Raw genomic sequence first — 20,894 nt, forward strand, 5'->3', positions numbered from 1 at the left:
TCAGTCACACCAAATAAACCACAATTTATTAATAATACTGTGAATATATAGTTGCACAGGCATAGTATTGCATTTTTTGTTTCTACTCTTGATTTACAATGATTCTGGATGGTTTAAATGCTTTTTTAGATATTGTCATTTTAAATCTATATAAATGCAAATGTGATTATAAAAGAGTAGCTACAGGATAAAATTAAATTTTAGATGCTGCTCACTGGTGAGTTGTGCTATTTTTAGAACAGGTCCGTGGGCGACTCGTGGTCCTTGGGGGCATCCTGGAGCCCACAGGCACCATGTTGGTGACCCCTGGTCTAAGCCATCAGGTGGCCCGTTTAGAAAAAAAGAGAAAAGATAATGAGAACCACGAAGATAAAAGTGTGCAGCATTTTCATCTCTTTAGAAGCATAATATTATGCATTTAATGAAATAGTGCACCCTAAACATCACCATAAAGACAATGGTGTAATAATTCATATACTGCGTTTTGTTTCTATTTGTCTGTGTCACTTCTTTTTGGTTTTTATGATCCTTTTGTATATATATTTGTATTTATATAATTTAAAATTTTATTATTATTTGTAACATTCCAAATGTCTTAATTATCGAGGCAGTTAGAGCCAAAAGGCTCTTTTTTTGCTGGGTGGTGGGACATGGACAAAATGGGGGCTGGGAGTGTGGTGTGCTAAAGTTAGGGCTCTTCCAGGACCCCATGATCCTGCTTGTTTTATGAATTCCCAGGAGAATCGTCACATATTGAAAAATATAAAGTGATGTGCCGTTTTGAATCAATATAGAATATAATTTTATCGGGGGGGCACCCAACTACAGGCGGAAATATTTTAAAAAGTCTTCTATAAGTATACATTTGTTTAATTTAGCTTTTAGCGATTCACATACATCTGGGTAAGTGATACTTCTGCATTTCTTAGATTACTTGCTGCCATAAAATCCGGTGGATGAAAACCGGGAATCATCCTTAGCCCAAGAGAGACCACCCTGACTTACAACGCTACGGTTTTCCGATCTAGGCCATAGCAAGGGTCCCAGAAGTCTTGGAGTTGCAGAGTCAACAAATAAGTAGGCAGCACATTCATCTGGCGTGGCACTAAGCCCCCTTTGAGGCCGGCGAGTGCCGGAAGCAGTCCAGGGGTGTCACTCAGCGTTCACTCGGTCCTGGGGTAGCGGCAGGGAGTCGGAACACCAGCTGTGTGAGACAGCTTGCCCAGCCAGCTCCACTTTTGCCGATCCTCTGTTCTCAGCCCAATCCCCCTCTTATCCATCTCCTCTTTGCATGCAGGCTTCAGCCTTAGCCCAGGCATGAGTTTCAGAGAAGCACTGGGGATTACCCTGCCTCTCCACACCTACTGTTCTACCAATTCTCATGCTGAGGAAAAAGTGGATAGCTGAGGTCGAAATGGACTGGCAGCAGCAGTTTGTGTGTGTGTGGGGGGGGGGGGGGGGGGGGGGGGGGCAGAAGCATAGCCTTCATGGAAGGCAGGATGTAATTTATATTTCTGACAGAGGCCTAGACAAGAAAATATAACCGTTTCAAAACAATTTCCCCTCCTTTTTTTGTGCAGGAAGTAGACACTGATATGCGTCATGAAAAATATTACAGCTGTCTGAGAGAGCCTACAGGACATCTCTTTGGTCAATCAGTGCCATTGCCGCAAAGGCCCAAGGACCCGCAGCTTCAACTCGGACCCAGCTGGATCTGAAAGAGTGAAGAGAGCACCAGAAGTGGCAGAGAATGAAGATAAAGTTGTAAATGAAAGGGGTGAAGTGTCTCGTGGGACATCGCCAGGCAACACTGCACAACAGAGCTCGCGGTTGAGTGTAGAGGCCGGCAAAAATCCGGACAAGTAACTTCAGCTTTAAGCAATGAGGCAGCACCCTTTCTTAGCAGCTTTCTCCTTTACAGAAGACCTCAACTGGATTTTTTTAAGATCTGTCTAAGGCTACAGCCTGAAAGAGACAGCTCTCTGCAGGAGTCCACTCCTCTACTCACTCAATTCCTTAGCCATGACAAAGGGTCAGGACTTGCTTGAAAGGACTGTATCCCCCCAAAGGGCCATTTTGGCAGTCTTGGTTCTGTTTGTTTTGATCGCTGGTATGTGCCACACACAGGCCACACAGACCGCACTTGGGCAAACGTTTTTATTATAGAACCCCGCAGAGCATTATCCGTTGTTCAGCCATTGGTTAGGACCTGAGTCTGACATTGTCAACTTCGAGTCCCATGAAAATGTAACACTTTCGTTGGCAATATGTATTTTTCCCTACCTCTGACAAGCTACATTGAACTGTACAACTAACGATCACTCTGTTGTGCTTCCTATGACGGGGCTTTGAGCCACTGTCGTTTTCCCTGTGTCCTCTGAAACAATAGAAGGGTAATGGGCTCCCCAAGGCCACCCCATTCGGCCTGATTAGGTCACTCGCATCGAGCCACTCCAGCAATAACCCAGCCTTCTCCATTTGTCACAAGACGCGTTTGGGGGTAGGCCCAGGGATTGAGGAGGATGACATTGGGCTGTCGGGGTTCCTCGCTTGGCACAAGCCCTGACATTATTTTGACCATGGGTGCAGGCTTATGCCAGTTCTGGCGAAGTGGAGGTAGACATAGAACACAATGCCCTCTCTTTGGAGTCTGCAACTAATATGTTTGTTCTAACCCACAGACTCTGCTAGCAGGAGAAACAAACACGCATTTGTCTTAATTTTAGTATCATAAAAGTCAACGACACATGAGACAATGTCCATGCTGGTAATTAACCTTATGTCCTTTTTTACATATGGAGATGCCAGAATGCTTCAAATCCCTTAAGTCTCTGCTCTGGTTGAAAAATGTCTACCCACGTTCATTAGAACATCCTCGTTCATCTTTCCTGGGACTGTAATTCTCATTCAACTTATCTGCATTTTTATACAGAAGAGATGCAACAGATTTCTGCAATTAAACTGAGACTGCATGTTTCACAAGGAGCTAATAACTGAATTTGGAGAATGTAATCAGGGTGGATCCTCTTTTCGCCCTAAACATACTGCTGTAACACAATTCTCAGACATCTCTCGATGTTTGTGAGGTTTACAGGTCCATTTTGAGTCTTTGCTTGTTTTCTATATTAATGCGGAATGAGAAAGCCAGTTTAAATCCATCCTCTATTTAAATCCATCCTCTGCTGACTCCACTTGTTAATACTTATGAAGCTTTTCATAAAATGAGCTGAAGTTGCTGCATTTTAACATGAGGCAGCTCATGAATCCAAAACACTCGCACAGCCGCCTTGAAGCAAGATCTGCGCTGGAGGTTCTATCAAGGTAGAGAATGAATTATTACGAAAAAATATTCTGATCAACAAAAATAAGTAAGAGCTCTGCTTTTGAGAAGATGGACCAGTGCTTGATTCAGCTGACAATCTTCTCATTACTGTGACTGCTTTGATTGACAGGCCTTTCAGAATCATGAATAATGAAGTGTAAAACAAAATGACAAAGAACAAAAAGAATAAAGAAGTTTATAAGCTATCCTGACAGTCTAACAGATTAATTTCTGCCCACCTCTTTATTTTTCTTAATTTCAATCACTCTCACCCACTTGTTAACCATTCAAACTTCAAGTCATTGTCTGATATGAAAGTACACCATTGGGATTTGCTGTTGGGCAGTTCCTACAAAACGGCTTGCATTATTTAGACTTCATGTTCATCACAACAACAAAAAAACTCACATGCCCCCTTAATGCATCCTGTTATTCGTTTAAAACCGAATTGCGTAAGCAGCTTTACGACAATTAAAAATAAAAACGCAAAACAACAAAAGATCTGTTGAACTCTAATCAAACCCTGAGGTTGTCACGGTGTCTAGGTCTTACATCATAAGGTTGTGAAAAAGTGACGAGGTGCAGAATTCTTTCTGAACCCAGATATATGATTAATTTATAATAACTATATTTTATAATAAAATTTTATAATAAAATACTGACTTGAGAGGTGCCAAAATACATCTGTTGTGATCATAGAAGAATCCCAAGGCACAGCATACATGCTGATGAAAGGAAATCCTAGGGTTGCATAATTTATTTGACCTACAAAAGAATATTATCATTAGTGCCACTGTTCTTATGTATCTGCTTCCTAAACACTTGACAAGAAAGCATGTTTTGAGAACATCAAAGCTTGAGGTTAGATTAAACTGAATCCAGTGCTGTTAGGCTATGCTTGGGTGAAACATCTCAGCACAAGGCCAAACCCCTATATTTTTCTCCATGTTGGAAAGTTGTGGACACCCTTTGCGTAATCGATGTCTTCGGTGCTCGAATGAGAACACGAGACGAGTGCGGAGATTTTCCAAGTGAAAGATGGCAACGGCACGACAACCTCAACATGGCCATCAGGTGTAGTGGAAGCCCAGGTTGCTGTGACTCGAGCCAGGGACCGTTGCTTTAGAGTTCCCAGAAGCACCTGCAACCATAAATAGTTTGAGAGGTTTGGCATGGCGGCAGCCATGTTTCACTCAGCCAACTAAATAACAAGTGGAATCAACTCTATTTCCAGACAAATTATAATCGTGCTGTATGTTTGCTGATTTAAGTCAAGGATCCTGAGAGAAAGGTACACCTTCTGTCTCAACCTGTTCTAACGGAAATACATAATGTTTTTCTCATAGATTCTCTATGGGGGTGGCAGGGACAGTGTGGCCATAAATCATTCCTGTCAGATGTGCTAACTTGGTCTTCTTTTGTTAGGAGACATAAAGGTGTTGTCAACAGACAACCAGAAAGGGTGAGCAGGTGCCTACTCAAAGGGAACAGGAAAGGACTGGCAAAAACAAACAAGGTGAAACAATTGGGTATGTGTAAGCATGGGTAGCAGAAATGTTTTGGTTTTCATTTCCACCTCACAGGCTAGCGGTAGTGTTTCTTAATGTTTTCTTTTTTTATGGTTTGCATAAAAAAGACGATTTCCAATCCTGCCTATAAAAGCATAAAAGGCATAAAAATGAAAGGAGAGAAAGTATCTGTCCTTTGTTTTTGACTTAAATCGGGGTGATGCTCCATGGAAGGTAAAGATTTGCAACAAAGAACAAAGCAGCAAAAGGGACCTTAATGGTTAGCTTTAGCAGTCCTAGTTGGGGAAGTGTTGTAATGCACACGATCAAAGTGCTTAACCTGAATCACTCCAGCTGTATAAATGTGAAAATTGCCACTCCCCAACAAAAGCAACAGCTAAGCTAATTGAATACAAACATAAATCCGGAGCACTGACCCACTTTATCATAGCTAGAGTGTGCCGATTCATCACTGGGTGGATGCACTTTGCGCCCCAGCACAGGGTGGAAGTAGTAAGTTGTAACACAAACCCCGAAGTGTGCTCACTAGATGACCCGTATGAAAAAGCAAATGGGTCAACAAAGCTGGACTTTATGGTGAGACGTATTATTTAATCAGATAGAAATTCACGTGCTCCAAGACACCCATCACTGTCCTTCAGCTGATGGCAGAGCTAGTATGCGATGGTGTGGAGGAACAGCGCAGCGTTTCCTTCCCCGTACGAGATGGACCGTCCTCCTCAGAACCCCATTGTGGTAAAAGATTACCCAGTAATGCTGCCATTGCAAGGAAGGACAGTGTGCAGATACACGTCATGGTTCACAGCACAATATCATCGGTATAGCATGTAAACAGGACCGGTGTGTCATCTCCAGAATAGGTCTCTATTTGTTAGTTAAGATGATAGGAGTTCAAGCTACAAACTGTTTCACCATGTGGAAGTTTATTTTTATCCCTGTAACTCATTGATTATTTCATGTCTGCTTGTTTTATTAGTTCTGGTTTAAATGTTTTTGATTGTAGTTCTTTAATATACTGGGGGAACGGAGATCACCAGGGGGTTAATTCAATACTGTACTCATTACAATATGTTGTACCATATGTCGCTGTATTCTTTGAGAAATAGACGAATAATGTCCATGTACCCAATCGATATTTACCCTCCAGCATGCAAAAATGCTATATTGCATATTGCTGAATACCGGAACTTACCATCCTTACTTATACGTTTGTAAATCCACATACAAATGACTACAGCAAGAACAGCCTTATTTGTAGGTAATCATGAGAATGACGAAGGACTCTGCAGTCGCCTCCTGGGAGGGATGTGATTTATCGCAGCGGTTTGGAGAGCATTTGTAGGTGTCTTCAGGAGGTCCGTCTGCCTTAATGCAAACCAAGGTTCCAGCGTTCCCAGCATCCGCTTCACAGCTGGTCACAGCACTCAGGCAACACACTCAGGAACCCTGCTGTCCATCTGCTGGAAGGAACATGCCCCAGAACCTACTTGTGGCACTGGGGGAGGGGCTGGGGGGGTTGGGTGGTTTGAAGAAGGGTTGAGGCTCTGATCTTCTATTGTCTCAGAAAAGGTGTGGTGGTCAATGCTATTGCCGTCACACCTCTGGGACCAGGGATCAAGTCTCCGCCATGCCTTAGTGTGTGGAGCTTGCATACTCTCCCCGTGTTGTTGTGAGGTTTCCTCTGGATTCCCCCCACTGTCCAAAAAACATGCTGATGTGAACTGGAATTTCCAAATGTTGGGCAGTATGTGTGAGTGAATGGCGTGTCAGTCACTTGTTTGTTGGTGCCCCATCCTGGGTTTCTCCCTGCCTTGTACCTGTAGCTTCTGGGATATGCTCTGGACCACTTGCGACCCCTGAAACGGACAAGGCAGTGTGGGAAATGGATGGATGTTTCAGAAAAAGGGTAGAATGTTGAAAACCAAAGATCATTCTCCATGTTACTGCTTGTCAGTGGAACGTGATCCATTTTCTGCAACCACATTTGTATCCTATTCAGGGTTATGGGGGTCCGCTGCCTCCTAAGAAGGAACCTGCAATGCAGTGAATCGTGGGATTGGGCTTGGATGCAACAGGTGTATCCTTGATATTTGGGGCGGGGCAAGAACCTTCCTCTGTACTTGTGTTTTTAGTTTTGGAACTGGAGTTAGGCAGTGAAAGGTGACATAAAACTGGTACATGAGAACATGAGTACTGTCAAGTACACATATTGAGAAGCCCCTTGTCAATGAACCAGCGTCTAGAATCTTTGCTACCTGGGGGAAAAAAAACTACGGTAAGCCAGAAAGGACAAAGCTACCAAAAATTCAATCTCTCATCTTTTAGGGGCAGTACACATACTTTTAATGCAGCTGACAGCCAGACCACTACTCTGCTGAACACCACAATCCTCCATTTTACTGGCTTTCAGCATCTATCATGCTACTGACTAGCAGGGCTCGGAATCAAAGCCTCTCAGAAATGGCTTACGAAAATGACAATTCTGAGCAGGAATGATTAATATTGAAAATATTTTTTCCAGCATATTTTTGTTATTTTAGAAGTAGTGGAAATTTGTACAGATCTGGTAAAAAACAAGAGCGGATGAGAACTGCAGGCAGCTTTGGAAGCAGTAGTGCAACTGTTAATGCGGGCAATAAACATAAATGGGCATTGTGGTAAACAACAGCGTAGCCAGAGAAATGTTATAATGTGTGTTCATTAAATATTTAAATGGCTACATTTTGCAACAGAAAATGCGAAATCCTTTTGTCCAGATGCCATTGCAGACTGCCATCTTTATTGCTGGTGACACAGTTATTCTTATGAATAATGATTTTAAAAGCTTTAGTGTGACATGGCAGCGTTACTATGTGCCAAGCAACAGGTACCAGGTAAAAGCCAAGGCGCCCTGCAATCAAATAGTGTGGGGAAGGGAGCTGGCCACAGCACCCCCCCCCCCCTCGCCAGACAAAGAAACTGGCACATAAAACAGAACATGTATTAAAAGTTGGCGGTGTGTGTATTTATTGAAAAACAGAACAGAACAAAAGACCCAACAAAGGGCCGCCCCAGAATCTCCAGAATAACAGTGTAACACCTGCATTCAAACACAGTGTTTACAACAGGTGCAGGCGTTAATCAGCCTCTGTAAATGACTAAACGATTTAACAGCTGATCAGTAAGAACCGTGGCACTGTAATTCATAGTAACGTTCTAAAGCTGTAAGTGAAGTAATTACAGGGCCTGGGCAAAGTAAAATCCCAATAAATCCAAAAACCAGAAAAATGGGGTCAAAAATCATATCAATATTGTATCAGTTGTGCTTGTCTCTGTCCATGTGAGGAGAGATTATTCACGTGCTGTATTACTATTACATAATTTCTCTAAGTGTGAAAGCCTAATACCATCTTCTTTTTGCCAAATAATTACAGTGTTAGAACTATTATTGCGAAACAGTGATTGTCTTATGTGGCAAAGGGGCTCCTTTAATGTCCTACTGTAAATGATTCTCATTAAGTTCTTATGTTGAGAGGACCAACATAGTGACCAACAAGTGACACCAGCAACCTTCTGGTTTCAGTTCTACATTATTCATCCTATCAGTTCCATCCAACATTTTTCAGCAGTGCACGCATCCTTCACTGAGACCACAAAAGAGACCTTCCTTCACTGAGATCGAATTTACTTGATCTTAAGGTTTGTCTTGTTGATAAAGAGCAACAATATTAAACTTAGTTTCATTGCTCTCATTCCAAGCACTTCCTGTTGATGCTGTCAGTTCTGTCAGGGTGCATGAGCTGCATTGACACTATGGGAGAACTTCAGATGAAGGGCTATACAAGGTTAATAATTCAGTCTGGGATGAGGGTTTCCCCCTTTCGTGCTCTTACTTTTTTAATGCATCTATTTCACATTTACTGTAGGCTTCTTGTCTGAAGTAGAATGAAATGGAGCCCTTACTTCAAAGCATGGATGTAAAGAGGTCTGTCAAAAAAAAATGAAAACACAGGCAAGGCCCAAAGGAGTTTAACAGGGCTATTTAAATGGCCTTATCACCTAGCTGTCCAAAGCCTGCCTGTCCCACGTGCCCCAAGCTACTGAAAGGCTGGAGGGGTTCCTTCAAGCACTACACAATTAAAGCTAGACCTCTTTTTTCATCAATATTACTGTGCCGCCATCAAAGTACCCTTCATGGCATTTGCACCCGCACTGTCAATCATTCTGCTATTTCGCCACTGTCTGAAAAACTCGGAACCTTGGGAGTGGAACACCTCGCTCAGTCAGCATCTGGTTTTGCACAGAACGCGACAACGAACGACGAACCAAGGACGCCGAGAACATCTCAGATCACGCGAATGAATTTGTAACTGAGTAGCATTAAAGATTACAGTGGCAGACGATGTGTGATTGATGCAGCGCTCTCCAAGTCTCCGCTGTGGAAAAGCTCGCTGGCTGCAGGCACAGCTCATGGCTCATGGTGACGTTCGCAGTCCGAAATTATCCTTCCTTTTGCATTGTTTTCACTCTCGATTTCATTCTGGGAACGACAGAGATCACCCGGAGAAGTCTGATCACGCACTCTTGTGAAAATACTTCTGATTCATGGAGTCTTACAATAAGAAAGAGAAAAGAAACATGGTAAAGTTACAAGGTTTCAAGATGGATTCAGGAGACACAAAACTCTGTTTCCATACTGGGGTAGAAGTGATGGATTGTTTGGACAACATGGTTCCTGGCCTTCAGGATAACAGGAACTAATGACTTTCTCTTATAAATGAAGTGTCCACCAAAGCAGAAGTGACAGAACTGGCACTGAATAGCTTCACAGAGCTGTTGTGATGTTATTCATGTTTCTTGAGCAGTGGTCCTGGGAGTGAAAACTAAAATCCAGGCACTGCAATGTTTCTTTCTAAGCAGTACCTCCTAGAAACTGTTTAGTAAATCTATGTCTAGATGGTTATCAAGGAAAGGTTACAATCAGGGTCTGAATAATACCCCTTCCTGAATTGTTTGACCTCAGCATCTCCAGCCAGGATTCCTAATTTTTTGATAAGGCAGCACACAAATATTGAAGCCACGTACGTAATTGTTTTAAGGAGGCACTTGGAGAGTTCACCCTGTACTTTCTCCATAAAACAATTGCTTACCTCGTACGTTTAATGAAATGGGGCAATTCATTTTCGCAGTAACGAAGCTTGGCAGTAATTACAGCCATTAGTCCCCGACACCAGCCCAGGCCAACGTGCTATGCAGTGTAAGTGTTCCCCGATGTCCCTCAGCCAGCTACATAAATGGTTTCTTCTCATCTCCAGTGAGCTCAATGTCACGGACAGTGTAAACCCGCAAAACGAGGCTGTGGCTTTGAAAGCAGGGGCCGGTGTGGACTGATAACATGTCGCAATGCGGAGCCCCATGCAGGAGGCTGATAGGGCGTCGCATTTTATTTATTTACGTGGAATACGCCTGTCGTCATTCACTCGGCTTGCATCTCCTGTGGACACTTACTGGGGCTGCAGGGAGGCCGAGAGGGAATGTCATAAATCGGTGCAGGCCTTTCTGTCGCGTTAATCCAAAAATCCCTCCGGAGGCGCACTCTCATGTTCCGCTGACATATACGCAGCCGGGATTGCGTGTAAAACACAAACAGCTCAGATGGAGACAAGCCCGTGTTGTACGTCTCAGAAAGTGAGTGCTCTAGTTTAGAAATTAGGCTCTTGTTCAAAGCAATTCATTTGTAAACTGGAAATGAAACATTAAAGGAAGAAAGGGGACTCCAATTCCATTACAAGATTTAATTGCTGCCACATTCATGTACACAAGACCCCTTGACAAATGTCGAATCAAATAGAGCATCCCGACAGTGGCGTGTTTTTCTAATGCTTACGGGGAACATTCTTCAATGGCTGATGAGCTTGCATGAGTAAAGGGAACATGTCAACAGGGAAATAAGTGTGGAAAAACACCATAAACATAACCCCATGAGAAGCAATTTGGTAATTTAAAGACAGAAGCGATAATTAAATGAAGTTACTATATGATGAAATGCGAGCTGTTACATAAAGGGCACACATTTTAATCTCATTTCTCACTTGCACTCAGAATTAGTGAAAATAATGAATACGTAATCATGCTACACAGACATTTTAAAGGTACATTGGAAACTGATGAGAGATTTCAATTTGACTGTGAATTAGAAAGTGCAGCTGCTGAAAGAAATTCATTTAAGCATGCATTTAATTTAGATAAAATATTATTAATAAAGTTTTATTGGCCTTGTCCATGGAGCTATTATATTCATACATGTAAATATCTAGAAAGTGAATACAAAGTAATGCTGCATAATAAATAAGCCTCGCTGGATTTCATGAAACACGACGCTGATAAATTCTGTTTAATAAAACGAGGGTTGGCCTTCCTCCATGCAGAGGACGGGTAAAACAACTGCAAGCTTACATTTGACCTAACATGTTTTACGGAGAACATAAATGAGATCTAGGAACAATCCATAAAGATGGCCTTGTAACTCTCAGAACATTTCAGACGTTTTACTCCGACCCAAAATTTAGATAAACGACCTTCTATTTGACAGGAAGTAAAACCCTTCCCTAAAAGTTGAAATATTTTTCAGTTAAAAATAAATCAGTTTCTTGGCTGTGCTTTTTTTTCCTCCCTCAGACGTTTTACAGGTCTGGCCTGGATTTGTATCGTAACAAACACAATCTATACACCCTTCTGGAAGAGGGAATGGCACTAAGCCAAAGACACAGTTACTTCCTACACAAACAAATAAACTTTTGATCTTACTTCTGCGGGTGGGGTGGGGGGTATGTCACCACCAGGACTGACTAATATGGGCCTGCTACAGTAAGTTCCAATAATCTTACATAAAGGTGACCCAGCCCCTTTTCCATCATGCAATGCCGTGCGAGTTTGTTACCTCAATTATTTTGTTCTTCCAAAATTCCTCCTTCCTGTGTATGAGAACACAGCCTGTGTTAAGTGGGACCCCTTCTTCATAGCCGTGATTCATATTCTACTCAAGCTTTTTGTAGATGCTCTTCTGGGGAACAAAAGTGTGGATGTACGAAGGAATCAAAAACAATTTAAAGCACTGAGACCAAACACGAACCCTCAAGGACAAAACAGAGCAAAATCTGCAACACCAGATTGACTCTGGAGGTAAATCAGGACTGTTTCCAACAGAATTATTCATGCTTCTCAACGCTGCTTCATTCTCAGGTGGGCTGGGCCACTTTTGTTGCTCCCAGTGAGGCCTTGAGATTTGGAGCTGGCGGTTCACATCTCATTCCTACAGCAAGATGGAGGGATGTACTAAACTCAGAATGATAATTCTGGGACATCGGTTAGTCAGTGGTAAATTTTGTCAGGTTTTAGTAGACATGATTTGGAAGCCTTCATCAGATTATAAATCCATCCATCCATCCATTTTCTGCAACCGCTTATCCTATTCAGGGTCTCAGGGGGTCCAGAGCCTACCCTGGACGCTATGGACATAAGGGAACAACCCAACATTGGACACCAACCCATTGCAGCATACACTCACACACCATTCACTCACATGCAGATTATAAATGAGAATGCAAAGATATATCTCCCCACCGTGAAGATTCATGTGAAAAGCGTGAACTGGTTGAACCCATCCATATTTTGCGTAATGAGACACTTCTGTCCAACAGAACGTTAACCCAGCGATGAGAAGACAAATGTGCACCAAATGGATATGATTGCTTCATAACGAAGTTCTTTCTTGTCTTTCTTGAGATCTTGAAGGCCAGCAACTTTAGAAGATTAGCTTCTACTCCCTTACTGCTCCGCCAAGCCTCGCAACATTTACAGTCTGTTGACATATCGCCTGGGGGCCATCTGTGTCTGTCCAAACAGTTTGATGGATTTCTGGTTATTTATTTATTAATTTGTCACAGCTCCTCATCCACACCACCTGAAGTCCGTTAAGTCCAGCATGACGTGACGAGTAGAGGCATCCAGCACTAGCCTAATGACGTTGGGCATGTTCCAGTGCTGCTCTTTTTTCCCAACTTCACAGCACAGACAGGCAAGCTTTGCACAAGCGATAAGCAAATTTGCATTGGACACAGCAGCAGATGTTGTCCAGCGCTGTTGTAGATGTGGTTGCAGCTACTAGGTCTTGGAGAGATGTCCCACACCTGCCATCTTCAAGGAATAACGAGCTTCATCCTGTTTCCGTACTTCAAAAAGTAAAAATTTGTCCCGTTGCACAATGGCAAACTGTAACACTAGTACATGCCATTAGTTATATGTTCTTGTTTGAAATCCTGCAATTATTGATTTATTTATTCAAACACACATGCTTAAATAAATATTAACAGAACTTGAAAAATTGGGGAGTGCAAGAAATTTGCAGGACTGGTACTAGAAAGGCTCCATATCAGATGTTCTCAGTGTTTCTCCTCTACGCCACGTCCAATTTTCTCTCTTCAATGGCATCACTGGTGGCGTCTGAAGGCTCTGCAACCCGTGGCGATGCCTAGGTCCCATCCCTCCAAAAATAGCCATCCAACAAGTACGCCCTGGTTAAGCAAACTTTGCTCAGTCCGGATGCTGCTATATATAAAGGAAAGATAATTATTGTTGTATTTTCTTTGACAGCTTATTGCAGAATGATCTCTCAGCTTTACGACTGTTCCTCTGCCTCATCACCTGTGAGGCAACCCTCATGTCCTCCATCACACGCGCTCCTCATCCTCGTGAAGGTCTTCGCTACCTCCGTTGCATAACAGCCTTTTTCTAATTTCACAGCTGAGCAAAGATGGCCGGAGTTTGAAGAGGACGAGGACAGACCCGGCGTCCACGTGAGGGACAGAGGGAAACTCTTGCGCGTTTCTGTGCATCTGAGAGCAAGTCTGCTTTGGGTGTTTGGGCGAGTCTCATGTGGGGGGTTTCAGCTTTTTGTTTTTTTGCTGTTTTTTATTGAGTTTTGAATTGGTCAGCCAAGAAACACCTGGTGCCGTGACCTGAAGGCAGACGCCACACCTGGGGACACCTGGAGAGACTGGCCCAGGACCAAGATGCCTGGAGAGCTTTTGACAGAAGCATATGCCTCAGGATGGATACAAGGCATAAGTAAGTAGAGGGGGTGTGGGTGAATATGTATGGGAATTGGTGGAGGGGTGGAGAAATGTGGACAGCATAGAGGCAGACATGGGCAAAGGCATAGGAACTGGGTGGGCAGGGGGGACATTCCCCCCCCTACGTCCTTGCATATGGCTATCAGAGATTGGCCTCACGGAGCGTGAATGTGCCACTTTCCTAGTGACGTTTTCGTTTCACTGCTGTTATGAGCTTGGTGATTGATGGACGATTGACCCAGAGCACTGGAAGCAGTGTGCTGACAACCCACAATCAGACACAGACCGTGGGATCGTTCAGGGTCCCTCCTCCATTTCCATCACTGCAGGGGGGACTCTGACATTCACGCGGTGCTAAACCAAACATGTCCTCCCCAGAACGGAATGTCCTTTACAGCTCACACCCAAGTTTTTCATAGACCCGCTTGGCAGTCCTGAGTTGGTGTTGTTTCATGCATTACTGGCTTTTCAGGCTCAGATGACTTTCCAGAATAATCATACACTAGTCTGCTACAAGTACATGACTGTAACTGTGATAGTACCAGCCTTCAGGAAGTTAAATTGAAAAGTGAATTGTTGGATATCAAATCTGTGTTTTAAAATGTTGAAATTCTAATACGACTAAATGGATTTCATTTTGTCCTCTGTGTTTTTTCTCGGTAGCGTGGTTTCATTTTATTGTTCCTTTACTCTTTTCTACTCTTTTATTGCGTATATTTTTTTCCAAGCCTGTCAGCTCCTCTCAGGCATCCCGGCGTTTGATGTCCTGGACAGGAAGCTTCCCAGGAGGATACAGAGCGGAGGTTTCCCCTCCCCAGGAAAGGGGCAGTACGGTGCCAGGCGCTGGCAGAAACTCAATCCAATCCCGTAGAAAGGTGAGGCAGAGCGGGGGCTATCGGCATGTTCAGACTGCTTGGAGAGGGTATTGCTGGGAAAGGCGGACGGCCTTTTTAGAGAGATGAAAGTCATTTCACAAGGGAGGTGTTGTGAAGGCGTGTTTCAGCAGTGGGGGCTTCAGTTTCTCTCTGGCCAGACCCTGGTGCAGGTTGGTCTTCAAGGCTGGACCCCTGCATGTAATCTAGTACCAATCGCTCTAATCTTTTGTTGTGTCTCTGTTCATATCTGCCCTTATACATCAAAACAGGAGCACGTCATGTGATCGCAGCTACCACCAAGCTTACTAATCGAATCTGAAGCTGATCACCATCCCATAATTCGAGGTGTGAGGATGCAGCTGCATTTCAATTGGCCAGTTACGCGCAGGATCAGGGGATGAAGGCACGCTCGTGAATTTCCTGGATGCCACAGAAGTATATTGGCCTGGATGGAATTCAGCTGTAGATTTGCACATTAGTGAGTTCCCCCTCATTTGATTAAAACATGATTTCCCATTTACGGGGTCTCTGCGTGCTTCACCCGTAACGCTCATGACGCATTTAGTGGCAGCAAAGGGCCTTTATCCGCATTATCAGAGGGAGAAGCTGCATTCCTGTGCAGTACGGAGCACACTGTCTGGCATCAAACATTAGAAGCATTTTCGACGCAACGACAAACTAGCTTGTGAAATCAATCAGTCTGATCTAGACCTTCACCTGCAACTCTCAGCGCTGACCCGGTGCTGACCTGCCTTCTGGTAATTCCGAAAAAAAGCATAAATAAATTAATTTAGTGTTTCTGGAGTCTCCAGGATAGGAATAAAATGAAGCGTTCCTGGGGGACTTTGGTAAGATGCTGCACAGAAGCAGAAGGGCTGCTACAGATGAAAAAAGGAGGGACTTTCGCTTTGAAAACGGGAAGCCTGATTTATAAGATAAAGCGCCTGAAAGGAATAATAGTCTTCAATTTATCCACTGCTGACTTATCCAGTGTTTACATCTGCTGTTGGGACTGAGTTGAAAGCAGTCAAACAGCAGCCCTTACCCCCTGGCTCATGGTTTGCCTTTGACTTCAAAGGTGAGCCAAGACCACAATGCATCAGGACCGGAGGCCAAGGCCCACTTGCCGAGTCTAAGAGTATCAAGCTGACTTTCCTTCAATGCCTGCCCCTCATATCTCCACCCACAAGCTCCACCTTTCTCCACCTTAAATCCCCAGCCACCACCTAGAGTACACATGGGTTAAACCCCAATTTTGTTTCCCTGTATGTATAATTAATATAGCCCTTGTATAATTAGGCAGCTTGAAAATGGCAAAATAAAATGTATTTATAAAAAAAAAAAAAATGCAGCCATCCCACTGGGAATGTGTGTTTGGTCGTTTCACATGTTTTTTCGTGACAGAAAGGGAGTGAAGCCTTACTGTATGGTGGCTGATTTACAATTAGTCTTTAATTAACGAGATCTTCCCCAGAGACATATTACTCATTTCCTTCATTGAGCCATATATTGGTTAAAGACCCACACCACTCCACAGGATCCCCACACGCCTGCCAGTTCTTTGCCGTTAGGGTCATTCCCAGTCCATTTGTTGTGGCTCTTGATCGCTGTGTTTTCCGGCTGTGCCGTCACACATCGGCGCCATTAGCACTATTAATGCGTTTGTCTTGATGGCTCTGTTGGTACCTTAAAGGTAAGCTAAATTAAATTGGAAAAGAGATCATTTAAGAATATTTTACAAATAAGCCAAGACTCATTATACAATCTCAGGCATTTAACCGTAATTGACTCTGTACCTCTGCATGATAAATCATCTGTCTGGGATCAAGTGAAGACATCCATGAGGTTCTCTCACCTACCCTAATGAGCAGCCGTTTGTGACATAAATAGACTACATTAATATGCATGTGTGGACAGGAGACTTCCTGAGTTTTCAATCATGAATCCCATTGCTGACCTTAACGGCTATATCCTCACTGGACATTAAGCACTATGATCCAGGCTTCTCTAAAGGTGTCTGTAATTGCAGTCATTATGGCCACAAAATCAGGGGTTTAATGATGCTTTGGTGGGCTAATGCCTTCATGGTGATGCAGATGGGGGTGGGGGGGGGTATGACCCGCGCAATTCCGGCTTTCAGATGAACATGGGGGACCACCGGAGCCACTTAACGAGTCTGTTTGCACCTGCCAAGCTGCTTGTTCATCTCCTGTTTTTGGCCAGATGTCACCCACGCAAACACAGGGGTTGATGGCCTGCAGGATCTGGGTGCATTGCTGGTACACGCCGGGCCATTGTAATGGGCTCTGGTACGTGCCTAATATCCAGGGTTATGTAACATTGGCTGCCCATTGGTTGGGTTTCTGCAATGGGCTAATTAGGCTGAGAGATCAGCGAACTTCCACCACTAATGAGCTTCAGAACAGTCATCGTGGAAAGTACTGGTAGAGAGAATTCAACAACTCATTTGTAGATTTTTTTGTATTTAATGAAATCATTAATTATTGCAGTTTAGGAAACAAAAGAAGCGTGTTATACTGTACATGTGCGACATGAAACTGAATTCCAGCACCCTTGACTACAGCTAAATTCATGGGAGTTTTACTTAAACCAAAAATGTTCAGAGGGCAGAACAAAAATGATTGGTTCAGAGAGTTAAACAGTCACATTGCAGAGGAGGCGGGTCCAAGCAACTAGTGGAGGCCTGACCAAGCCATCTGATTAGTCGGCCTGACATCTTACCAAGATTTGATTGGTTATCTCTTTGAATCAATCATTTTTCATTCTGCCGTTTTTGTGTAAGTAAAACTCCCATGAGCTAAATAATTCCACCTGGCATCACAGTACAGCCTTCAGCTTGAGGAACTGCTGCAGACTCGATTAGATCTGAAGTTATTCATAACTGTAGGCCTCACGCTAATGAGGGATCATTACACAACATCGTCGTTGATAAATATGGATTGATTATTTAATGAGTGCATGCGAACATGCTTATTAAGATATTAATTAACATCACATAGTGTGCACATCTACATATCAGTTAAGCAATCCTGTGCAGCACTTCAGAATTACTTTATGTTCCGGACAGGAGTTCTTACTTACAGGCACCAGACTGCACTGAGATGTAGCAAGAGATTAAGAGACTGAAAGATTGTCAACCCATGTACCCAGAATGTTTTTTTTTCATTCAACATATGTTGATAGGAACTGGATTGGAGCAGTAAAAATATGCAGATGCAGATATAAGATCATACCATGTAAGACCCTTTGAAGAAGACATATGAGCATCTAGAGTATTTAATATAATTATTTGCAGGACTGGAGATGGTGAGGATATTAATTGTTTTCTGTTTTTTTACAAGAAAAACAACCTATATAATGATTAGCCTTATTGGGCAAGATACCAGAAAAACAGATTTCCTGCCTGTTGTAAATCCCCAGTAGAAGAAAATTTGACTGGTAAAAGTTAATATTTTGACCTGCTACATTTTTTTTTTCACTTACAGCTTCTTGCTATGCAACTTAGACTGAAAGTGCAGCAAATGCTTGCTCTGATGCTGTGACAGTTAAAATTGTCGAGGCTTTTAGTATTTTTCTTCAGTACTAGGTATCTAGACACTATTTTGAGGCACGACATTGGTTTCCAACACTTCAGTTTAGAAAAAACTCTTCTACAGTACATGGATCTGAACGCAGAACGTGTTATGTTAATTGTATGCAGTAACCTTTAATTAAAGTCTAATAAATGCTACAGGTCACATAGTTTTAGAGACTGGTCATAAATGAAATTATGCTTGCTGCTTGCAACAAAAGTACATTTAGCAGAAAGAAGCAGAATGTCCCAGGTAGGACGCAAAATATACTTGATTGATAATTCCTTGATAATTTGCATATTGATTTAAATCCGTAGCTTAAAACTGTAACAATTTATACGTTTCTGGTATTGGAGTTTCCCGTATTTACTTATTTAGTATTTTCACATCGAATATTTACAGTAATATGTAGTCATTTATGTGATTACTGTAGATGCAGTTATTTAGTGGAGGATGGAGACAGAAGATCTTCTGACCTGACTCTATCGCTCATGCTGTATACTTTATTATACCTGCCTCAAAAGTCTTTGATACTCTGAGAACTGGGTACATATTGGAAGAACCCCTTTTTGTATCGTCGCATAATTTAACTTAAGTAAATAGGTTAAGTTTAGCGAATTGGCTTAAAAGGAGCTCCTTTTGTGGATCAGATGAGAGCGTCAAGACTTTATTTTAAATTGGAACTTACATTTCCAGAACTAGGAACCACAGCACAATAAAGGACATGGTACAAATTGTGCCGGCAGAGCTGATTATGAATAATTAATGTATGCTGTTTCGTAATGCTAATGACTCTTGCAGTTTTTGATGTCTGGTTTATTTTATTTCATTTCTCCCTTTAAATAGTGTAGCTGAAACAAAGATTTTTTTTTTTGGATGCAGTAAGGGAACTTAATATGAAAAACAAAAACTTAATAATGTGTAGCGTGTTTCTGTATGGTTTTTGCAGAGTGAAATGGTACAATTTGGTAATGAAAGAACATGCTATTAAAAAAAAAACAATAAAAAAATTACATGATTTAATAAGGTAATTTAACAGTAAACTACTGTAAAGTCCTGACCCCATTTAGAAAATATTTTGTATTCTCCCCAGCATTGCATTAAGTGGTCATGCATTTCTTATATCAATCTAATTACATATAAATCCCTTTTTTTAAACTGATGAATTTGAAAGATTTATCTCTTTTCTCTGTTTTTATATGAAAGGTTATTTCTGAAAATTGTGCTTTAAAGTGCCATAAGGAGACATAATATGTCGTCTACGAAAGGAGGCTTTTGTATTCGCATAATTTGAAATGAATGCTTCTTCAAAGTATGAATACCTTTCAGGCATTTTTACGAATCTGCTATAGAAAATGGCAGCTGTAAGAGTCAGTCAAATAACACCGAGTACTCATATTAATGCAGTACATTAGCTAACATTTAGACTTACAGCTGCTTAAATAATAAAATGAACGATGAATGGAATAGTCATTATTCATTAACTTGTTTATTTAGTAATGTCTTTTAAAAGTTTATTAAGCCTTATTTTCACTATGGAATTGCTACAGGAACATGGACATAATGTTTAAAATCTTTTTTTTTTTTGTTTAATATATTTCCATTTATTGCAGCCAACAATATTAACAGCTCATTTCCTTATATAAACTGATCAGGTAATATTTAAATAAAACTACATAATGATTATTAAAAGGTACATTTATCCGGTGATATAGAACATAAGCAGAGTCTCCATCCACAATTCACATTGTCTCTATGACTTATGCTTTCATGACGAATAGGGTTTATAAAAATATCCTCCCACGTTCACTTTCTTATTAAAAATGTACATGATGGATTTCACACCTCACTTTAGATGACAGAAGATTAACTACAGGCATATGATCCAGCAGGTTGCCGTTTCGTTTACTCTGGTGCAGATCTTGTTCGGCCGGTGCTTGTGGTCAAATATATCGCGCCAGTCTGTGTGGCCATATTATAATGTATTGAAGACATTTAAAATACTTACAGCTTAATATCGCATTTTTATAGACCTATTCAGACGTATCAGCAGTAATGGGCCACAACAAAAAGAAGAAAGAGATTAAAGAAATTTGTAAAACAATTTTAAAAGTTTCATATTGGTCATATATTTTTGTCAAAACGAACACAGGGATAAGAAATTCCAGCCAAATCTGTTTAAAGCAATAAATATGGAATGCACTGGTTCCCAATAAAGTTCATAAAAATTGGCTTATGGGCGGCTTATGCACTATTATTATAGACAGGTTTATACATCATTGTACAGTGGAAAAAAAGAGGGTGTTCGCAGCTGATCTGACTTTATCCCAGTTTGATTGCTCCCCCAATATTTCAATATTATATTACATGTTTATTTTGGTGTGCAGACAAATTCTGTTTTAGCAGATTGTCTGGAGTTTCTCCGCTCTGTAGCAGAGAGCAGTGGTGCCGGAGAGTCGGGCATG

This window comes from Brienomyrus brachyistius, chromosome 13 (genome assembly GCF_023856365.1).
Source record: "Brienomyrus brachyistius isolate T26 chromosome 13, BBRACH_0.4, whole genome shotgun sequence".
NCBI classification, from domain to species: Eukaryota; Metazoa; Chordata; class Actinopteri; order Osteoglossiformes; family Mormyridae; genus Brienomyrus; species Brienomyrus brachyistius.